Consider the following 8,858-nt stretch of genomic DNA (forward strand, 5'->3'; position numbering starts at 1 on the left):
ATTGCATACATAAGTGCTAATATACATTGTCAGATTACTATAGCTGTATTTCACTGAATGAAACATAAAGGAGTGAAGCAGCATCTATGTGAGATACAAACAGATGAGCTTACCTCCAGGGGCCGGAGAACCATTTCCTCAGCCCCGGCCTGGGGCAGTTCCACCACGAGGTGCTCCTGGGGAACTAGAGGAAAACAGAAAGCCATCAGGACAGAGGAGAGGCTGCTTCCAAAGACCTCAGGTTTCTTGTTTGTTCGTTTGATGGGACATGGATTGGAGTGAGTACATGAGAGAGGTTAGTAACTGTGGACTGAGCTGCTCTTGAACCCTCCTCTTTGCTGGATGAAGTACAACAAAGGAGACAAGCAGGAAGGCGATGAAAGAGAGTGCCTGCATTTAACTGGTGATAACCAAAGTAATGGGAAAAGCGAAACATTACAATGCATGCCAGCTTTCAATGACAGAGACGCATGTCCCTCCTGGCTGTTAGAGCTTCTGGGAAATCACACCTATCTTCTGGATTACTTCCTAGATCACTGCATCTTCAGAATCCACTCTTTCAGCTATTGTACTTACCAAGTCTGTGAGACTTTATTCTCGATTAAAAGTAAACTCTTGATAGAGGACTAAATTCAATACTACCTTTCCGCATAGCTTTTATTAGTCATGCGATGTTATTTTCCAGGCTTGATTTTCCAAACAATGTTTGCAAGTCCACTGAGTCAGTGGCGGTTCACACTCACAGAAGTCACACTTTTAGTGGGACAGTTCATTATGGAGAGGAGGCATGGAGTGAATCTGACTGTCTCTGACCCAGCTGTGTATGAGATTTAGGACAAGAGTCATGGTCACTAGACTATCATGTTCCACTGTGAGCTTTATTTGACCATTTCCCTTGAGTGTGTACTACAGGGTTTAATCAATGTGAGGTTATGGTAAAGTTACCCAGTACAATGAAATACACCTCTGATGATAATATGCTTTTGTCTTTGTGTAAACAAAGATAGGGACACCAACACATAGGGCCTACACTCTACAAAAGGCCACCCAACACTCAGAATCTGTGACTTTACCAAGAGGATGTGAGTCCCGAGATTCTTTTCCCAATAATGACTGTGCCAAAGTTGGCATTAATCCACCTATGTTTACCCTGGGTTCTTTGACCACTGTGCCCAACTTGTAATTATAATGACGGGCAGGATCTGGACCCCTGGACCTGCTAGTACCTCCAGGGTTGGATATAGATGCCAGGACCCCCTTTCCACATGACAAGGATCACGTGGCTGACTGGCAGGAGCAGCTTACTCATTCAGAAGAGCCAAATTTGGATCAACCCTAGGTACTCAGTTTGGCTTTTCCACTAGGAGGTTAAGACTTTGGGCCATTTGTCCAATTGCCATCTTCACCTGAGGAAAATTAATATTAAGATATGTTGGGGAATGAATTCCCTGATAGCTCAGTTGTTAAAGAATCCGCCTGCAATGCTGGCGACCTGTGTTTGATCCCTCGGTTTGGAAGATCTCCTGGAGACGGGAAAGACTACCCACTCCAGGATTCTGGCCTGGAGAATTCCATGGACTCTAGTGCACGGGGATGCAAAGATTTGAATACAAACTGAATGACTTTCAATTTCGCTTCTGAGGAAAGACTGAGTTGAGGAAAGAATCAGGTAATGTATGGCCAGTGTGCAGTGGTAGTGAGAAGTGTTTAGAAAGATCACAGTTACTAGTGCTGTGTAACAGGGACACATCTCCAGAGGCAACGCACACAGACACAGAACTTCAGAATCACACCACCTGGACTCACACAAGGGCCCCCAGCCCTGATTCACACAAACCCACAACATCTAAATGATGTAGTTGCTTCCAGGTACCAAAGAACAAAGACATTGTTATTTCCTGGGAGATCAGTCTCTTCTCTGCACCCACAGCCCACACCCTAAACAGGAATCTAGCATCAGGGCCACTCTCCAACCAGAGCCAGTCAGAGAACCCCACCTTTATCTGTTGGATTGTCCCTCAGCAGAATGATGATCCCTGAATATTTACCATGTTCACAGGCTTCCCCGGATTCCTGTGATTGCAGAGAAGAAAACAGAGTGAGTGTCCCAGCTTCTTGAATTTTCTGCACTAAGTCTTCTGTTACCTGTTTTTTTGTCCTCAGGTAACTAGCACTCTTCATTTTAGTGGCTCCAAAATAAAAAAGTCTCCTGTTGGAAAGACTGGTCTGTTTCACATAAGATCTCTCAGTTTTAATTTGACCAATGTTTACAAATTGTTTTGCAAGAAAGAACACTTTCTGTTGAGCAAAGTACCTACATTAATAAATGATGCTGTCTTATTGAAATTTCCTCTTGAATCCGGACTGTGTTAATAATAGATTTATCCTCTCTACTTTCCCAGCCAAGGACTCGCATGCCTCAGTGGTAACATAAATTGTCAGATTACTATACCTGTGTTCAACTAAAAGGAAAATAAACCAGTGAAGCCGCAGCCTTGCCCCAGTTAAGAGAGGTGAACTTACGTCCACAGTCTTCAGAGGCTTGTCTTCAGCCCAGTCCTGGGGCAGCTCCACCACCATGTCCTCTTGAGGAACTGGAGGGACACAGAACAGCACAGGGACACAGGTAAGGTGCTCACTAACCTCTCAGGAGCCTTGTTCATTGGAGGGGCATGGGGTGGAATGTATGCATAAGGCATTAGTAACTATGCACTGAGTTGCTGTTGAGTCCTCCTCTTTGTTGTATAAATAAGAGCAAATCAGAGGAGCAGGAAATAAGGAAACAAAACTTCTGTATTTAAACTAGTGATAACCTAACAGTTTGGGAAAAAAGAAACACTGAAATGCATGCCACCTTTCACTGACAGAGACTCATGAATCTCCTGCCTGTTTATATCTGCTGCAAAACCACCCCTATCCAGAAGGTTTTCTTCCTAGATCACTGCCTCCCCAGGATTCAGTTTCAGCTGATGCACTTATTAAGTTTTCTGTGAGATTTTGTTCTTGATTAAAAGCAATCTCTGTTAGAGGACTGAATTCAACCCTATCTTGCCAAATAGCTATAATCTATCATGTGATGTTTCTTCCTAGTCTTCACTGTCCAAACAATATTTGCACGTCCACTGAGTCAGTGTCTGTTCACACTCATTGAAGTCATACATTTAGTGGGACAGTTCATAATGGAGAGAAAGCATGGGGTAAACGTCGACCTTCTTGGACCCTGGCGTGCAGGAGGTTTACAACAAGAGTCAAGGTCACCAAGCAGAGTGTCAAGTTCCACTGTGAGATCTATTTGACACCTTCCCTTCAAAGTGTGCTACAGGGTTTAACCAATGTACGGCTTATGGTAATGTCACCCAGTACAAAGAAATATCTCCCTGATGACAATCTTCTTTTGTTCTTGGTTAAGCAATAACACTAGCACCAACAGATATGGCCTGTACTGTCTAAATAAGGGAACACAATTTTCAGATCTTTGAATTGACCAGGAGGATAGGAATCCCAAGGTGCCTTTCACAATAATGACTATGCCAATATTGGCAATAGCCCACCTATGTTTGCCCTGGGTCCCATGACCACTGAGCCCATCTTACAATGATGGGCACAATCTGGACCTCTGGAGCTCTAGTACCTCCAGGGATAAACGGAGATGCACGGACCCCCTTGTTCATGGTTGAGTGATAAGTACAGGTCAGGGGTCCAGAGCAGACACACTGGGACCACCCCAAGGTTTTCAGTTTATCCTTTTCCACTTAGGAAGTCAGTAGCTTGGTCCATTTTTTCTCAGCACCATCTCCATTCCAGCAAAATGAAGATTAACCAAACTTGTTTAATAATTGAGTTGAGGAAAGAATTAAGTAATCTATAGCCAGTGCACAGTGTGATCAGAAGTGTTTAGAAAGTTCACAGTTGACTTGTGCTGTATAAGAGACATCTCCTGAGGAAACACACACAGACATCTTGAGAATCACACTGCATGGGCTCACACATGGGACCCAAACCCACGCATCTAAATGATGTAGTTGTTTCCAGGTACCATAGACCACAGACATTTTCTTTCTGGGAGATCAGTCTGTTATCTGTACCCCCTCCCTTCACCCCTTTTAGGGATTCAGCATCAGGGCAACTCTCCAAACAGAGCTGGCAAGAGATTGCCACCTTCATCAACTAGATTATTTTCATCAGAGGGATGATCCCTGAATAATTACCATGTTCACTGGCTTGTTCACGTGCCTGCAATTAGAAAGAAGAAAACAGTGAGAGTGTGTCAGTGTCTTGAGTACTGTGCACTCAGGTCTTTTGTCCTCTTTTTCTTGTCAGAAAACCAAATGGGAATGTGCTGTTCAGTCTGTAGCCCCAAAAGAACAATAGAGGACACCTTTGGGAAAGGCTGGCACTCCTCCTGGAAGAGCACTCCAGCTCATTTTCACCAGTAATTAAAACTTTCTTTTCAGGAAGGAACAGTTTCTGCTGAGGAAACTGCTCCCGATTCCAGTTTTTAATTTATATTGTCATTTTTGAAAAACATCCTTTTGAATAAGTTATCTGCTGGGAGAAATTCATCCATCAAACTAAAAACTGTTTCTATGAACTGTCTGGAATAATTTGAACCTTTATCTGAATTCAGCTAGAAAATAAAGTTATGAAGCAACACTTTTAACTCAGATGAATAGGAGGCACTTACTATGGAGTTGGGCAGAGCCTCTCCCTCCAACATTGAAGTGGATAGCCCCTCAGGCTGGTCCTTAGGGAGCTCTAGGAAGACATAGAGGAATTGTCATGACATCTGTGATGCTGATCGGGAAGACCTTGTTAATGTGGACACATCGGGGGAGTGTGTGGATGTGGGTGGTTAATAAGTGTTGGCTGAAATCTGCTGGACAACCTTTCTCATGGGTGGAGGAAGGCAAAGGAGATGAACGTTTCAGAAATGAATCAGAGAGCCTTAAGCTTTGTGGCTAAGGGGAACCTGATCGCCCTGAAACTTGGTCTGATAGAGGGAAGCACTAAAAATCACACTAGGCTTCAATAGTCATGTACAGTTGTGAGACTTGGACCATTAAGAAGGCTGAGTGCCAAAGAATTAATGCTTTAGAATAGTGGTGCTGAAGAGACTCTTGTGAGTTCCTTGGACAGCAAAGAGATCAAACCAGTTAATCATAAAGATAATCAATCATGAATATTCATTGGAAGGACTGATGCTGAAACTTCAATATTTTGGCCGCCTGATGTAAAGAACAGGCTCACTCAAAAAGCCCCTGATGCTGGGAAAGACTGAGGGCAGGAGGAAAAGAAAGGGCCACAGAGGATGAGATGTCTGGATAGCATTATCGACTCAATGAACATGAATTTGAGCAAACTCAGGAAGATAGTGAAAGACAGGGAAGCCTGGTGTGCTTCTGTCCATGGGCTCACAGACATAACTTAGCGACTGAGCATTGTCATAAAAAATACATTGTATTTATTCTTTTCATAATTTTTAAGAATTAAGAAGTTCCATCAGTTCAGTTCAGTTGCTCAGTCGTGTCCGACTATTTGTGACCCCATGAATGGCAGCACACCAGGCCTCCCTGTCCATCACCAAATCCCAGAGTCCACCCAACCCCATGTTCATTGAGTCAGTGATGCCATCCAACCGTCTCATCTTCTGTCATCCACATCTCCTGCTGCCCTCATTCTTTCCCAGCATCAGGGTCTTTTCAAATGACTCAGCTCTTCACATCAGGTGGGCAAAGTATTGGAGTTTCTGCTTCAACATCAGGCCTTTTAATGAACACCGAGGACTGATCTCTCTTAGGTTGGAATGGTTGGATCTCCTTGCAGTCCAAGGGACTCTCAAGAGTCTTCTCCAACAGTGCAGTTCGAAAACATCAATTCTTTGGTGCTCAGCTTTCTTTATAGTTCAACTCTCACTTCCGTACATTACTACTGGAAAAAGCATAGCCTTGACTAGACGGACCTTTGTTGACAAAGTAATGTCTCTGCTTTTAATATGCTGTCTACGTTGGTCATAACTTTCCTTCCAAGGAGTAAGCGTCTTTTAGTTTCATCGCTGCAGTCACCATCTGTAGTGATTTTGGGGCCCAGAAAAATAAAGTCTGACACTGTTTGCACTGTTACCCCATCTATTTCCCATGAAGTGATGGGACCGGATGCCATAATCTTCGTTTTCTGAATATTGAGCTTTAAGCCAACTTTTTCACTCTCCACTTTAACTTTTATCAAGAGGCTTTTGAGTTCCTCTTCACTTTCTGCCATAAGGGTGGTGTCATCTGCATATCTGAGGTTATTGATATTTCTCCCGGCAATCTTGATTCCAGCTTGTGTTTCTTCCAGTCCAGCGTTTCTGATGATGTACTCTGCATATAAGTTAAATAAACAGGGTGACAATATACAGCCTTGACGTACTCCTTTTCCTATTTGGAACCAGTCTGTTGTTCCATGTCCAGTTCTAACTGTTGCTTCCTGACCTGCATACAAATTTCTAAAGAGGCAGGTCAGGTGGTCTGGTATTCCCATCTCTTTTTTTTTTACTTGTTATTATTCCTCTTTTTTTTTTTTGTTTGTTTGTCTGAGAAACTATTTCTCTTTTATTTTTGATGGCTAATTTCAAAGGGTACAGAATTCTAGAATTTTTTTTCCCTGAACACTAAATATTTCAGTCCACTCTTTTCTTGTTTACATAGTTCCTGATAGTAAGTCAGTTGTAATTCTTATCTTTGCTCCTAAACAGATAAAGTACTTCCCCCTACTCTGGCTTCTTTTTTTTTTTTTTTTTTAATTTCAGATATACACATGCTCCCCATCCTGAACCCTCCTCCCTCCCAACCTCCCCATACCATCCCCCTGGGCCTTCCCAGCGCACCAGCCCCCAAGCATCCAGCATCGTGCACTGAACCTGGACTGGCATCTCGTTTCATACATGACATTTCACATGTTTCAATGCCATTCTCCCAAATCTTCCCACCCTCTCCCACAGAGTCCATAAGACTGTTCTATACATCAGTGTCTCTTTTGCTGTCTCGTATACAGGGTTATCGTTACCATCTTTCTAAATTCCATATATATGCGTTAGTATACTGTATTGATGTTTTTCCTTCTGGCTTACTTCACTCTGTATAATAGGCTCCAGTTTCATCCACCTCATTAGAACTGATTCAAATGTATTCTTTTTAATGGCTGAGTAATACTCCATTGTGTATATGTACCACAGCTTTCTTATCCATTCATCTGCTGATGGGCATCTAGGTTGCTTCCATGTCCTGGCTATTATAAACAGTGCTGCGATGAACATTGGGGTACACGTGTCTCTTTCCCTTCTGGTTTCCTCAGTGTGTATGCCCAGCAGTGGGATTGCTGGATCATAAGGCAGTTCTATTTCCAGTTTTTTTAAGGAATCTCCACACTGTTCTCCATAGTGGATGTACTAGTTTGCATTCCCACCAACAGTGTAAGAGGGTTCCCTTTTCTCCACACCCTCTCCAGCATTTATTATTTGTAGACTTTTGGATCGCAGCCATTCTGACTGGTGTGAAATGGTACCTCATAGTGGTTTTGATTTGCATTTCTCTGATAAAGAGTGATGTTGAGCATCTTTTCAAGTGTTTGTTAGCCATCTGTATGTCTTCTTTGGAGAAATGTCTATTTAGATCTTTGGCCCATTTTTTGATTGGGTCATTTATTTTTCTGGAGTTGAGCTGTAGGAGTTGCTTGTATATTTTTGAGATTAGTTGTTTGTCGGTTGCTTCATATGCTATTATTTTCTCCCATTCTGAAGGCTGTCTTTTCACCTTGCTAATAGTTTCCTTTGATGTGCAGTTTCCTTTGAACAACCAGTCTGTTGTTCCATGTCCAGTTCTAACTGTTGCTTCCTGACCTGCATACAAATTTCTAAAGAGGCAGATCAGGTGATCTGGTATTCCCATCTCTTTCAGAATTTTTCCACAGTTTATAGTGATCCACACAGTCAAAGGCTTTGGCTTAGTCAATAATTCAGAAATAGATGTTTTGCTGGAACTCTCTTGCTTTTTCCGTGATCCAGCAGATGTTGGTAATTTGATCTCTGGTTCCTCTGCCTTTTCTAAAACCAGCTTGAATATCAGGAAGTTCATGGTTCACATATTGCTGAAGGCTGGCTTGGAGAATTTTGAGCATTACTTTACTACCGTGTGAGATGAGTGCAATTGTGCGGTAGTTTGAGCATTCTTTGGCATTGCCTTTCTTTGGGATTGGAATGAAAACTGACCTTTTCCAGTCCTGTGGCCACTGCTGAATTTTCCAAAATTGCTGGCACATTGAGTGCAGCACTTTCACAGCATCATCTTTCAGGATTTGAAATAGCTCAACTTCAATCCTGTCACCTCCACTAGCTTTGTTCGTAGTGATGCTTTCTAAGGCCCACTTGACTTCACATTCTAGGATGTCTGGCTCTAGGTGAGTGATCACACCATCGTGATTATCTGGGTCGTGAACATCTTTTTTGTACAGTTCTTCTGTGTATTCTTGCCATCTCTTCTTAATATCTTTTGCTTCTGTTAGGTCCATACCATTTCTGTCCTTTATCGAGCCCATCTTTGCATGAAATGTTCCTTTGGTATCTCTGATTTTCTTGAAGAGATCTCTAGTCTTTCCCATTCTGTTGTTTTCTCTATTTCTTTGCATTGATTGCTGAAGAAGGGCTTTCTTATCTCTTCTTGCTATTCTTTGGAACTCTGCATTCAGCTGCTTATATCTTTCCTTTGCTCCTTTGCTTTTTGCTTCTCTTCTTTTCACAGCTATTTGTAAAGCCTCCCCAAACAGCCATTTTGCTTTTTTGCATTTCTTTCCATGAGGATGGTCTTGATCCCTGTCTCCTGTAC

The 8,858-nt window shown here is 42.5% G+C and overlaps 1 long non-coding RNA gene across 1 annotated transcript; it reads right to left on the bottom strand.

The window, feature by feature from the left end:
- Positions 1–108: 108 nt before the first annotated feature.
- On the bottom strand, positions 109–4,233 carry LOC132344800 (uncharacterized). The gene is made up of 3 exons (XR_009493766.1): positions 4,209–4,233; positions 2,049–2,594; positions 109–184 (listed from the first exon to the last, which is right to left on the bottom strand). It is a non-coding gene; the product is annotated as an uncharacterized lncRNA (long non-coding RNA).
- Between the last annotated feature and the right edge of the window lie 4,625 nt (positions 4,234–8,858).

Source organism: Bos taurus, unplaced genomic scaffold (genome assembly GCF_002263795.3).
Source record: "Bos taurus isolate L1 Dominette 01449 registration number 42190680 breed Hereford unplaced genomic scaffold, ARS-UCD2.0 Leftover_ScbfJmS_965_547, whole genome shotgun sequence".
NCBI classification, from domain to species: Eukaryota; Metazoa; Chordata; class Mammalia; order Artiodactyla; family Bovidae; genus Bos; species Bos taurus.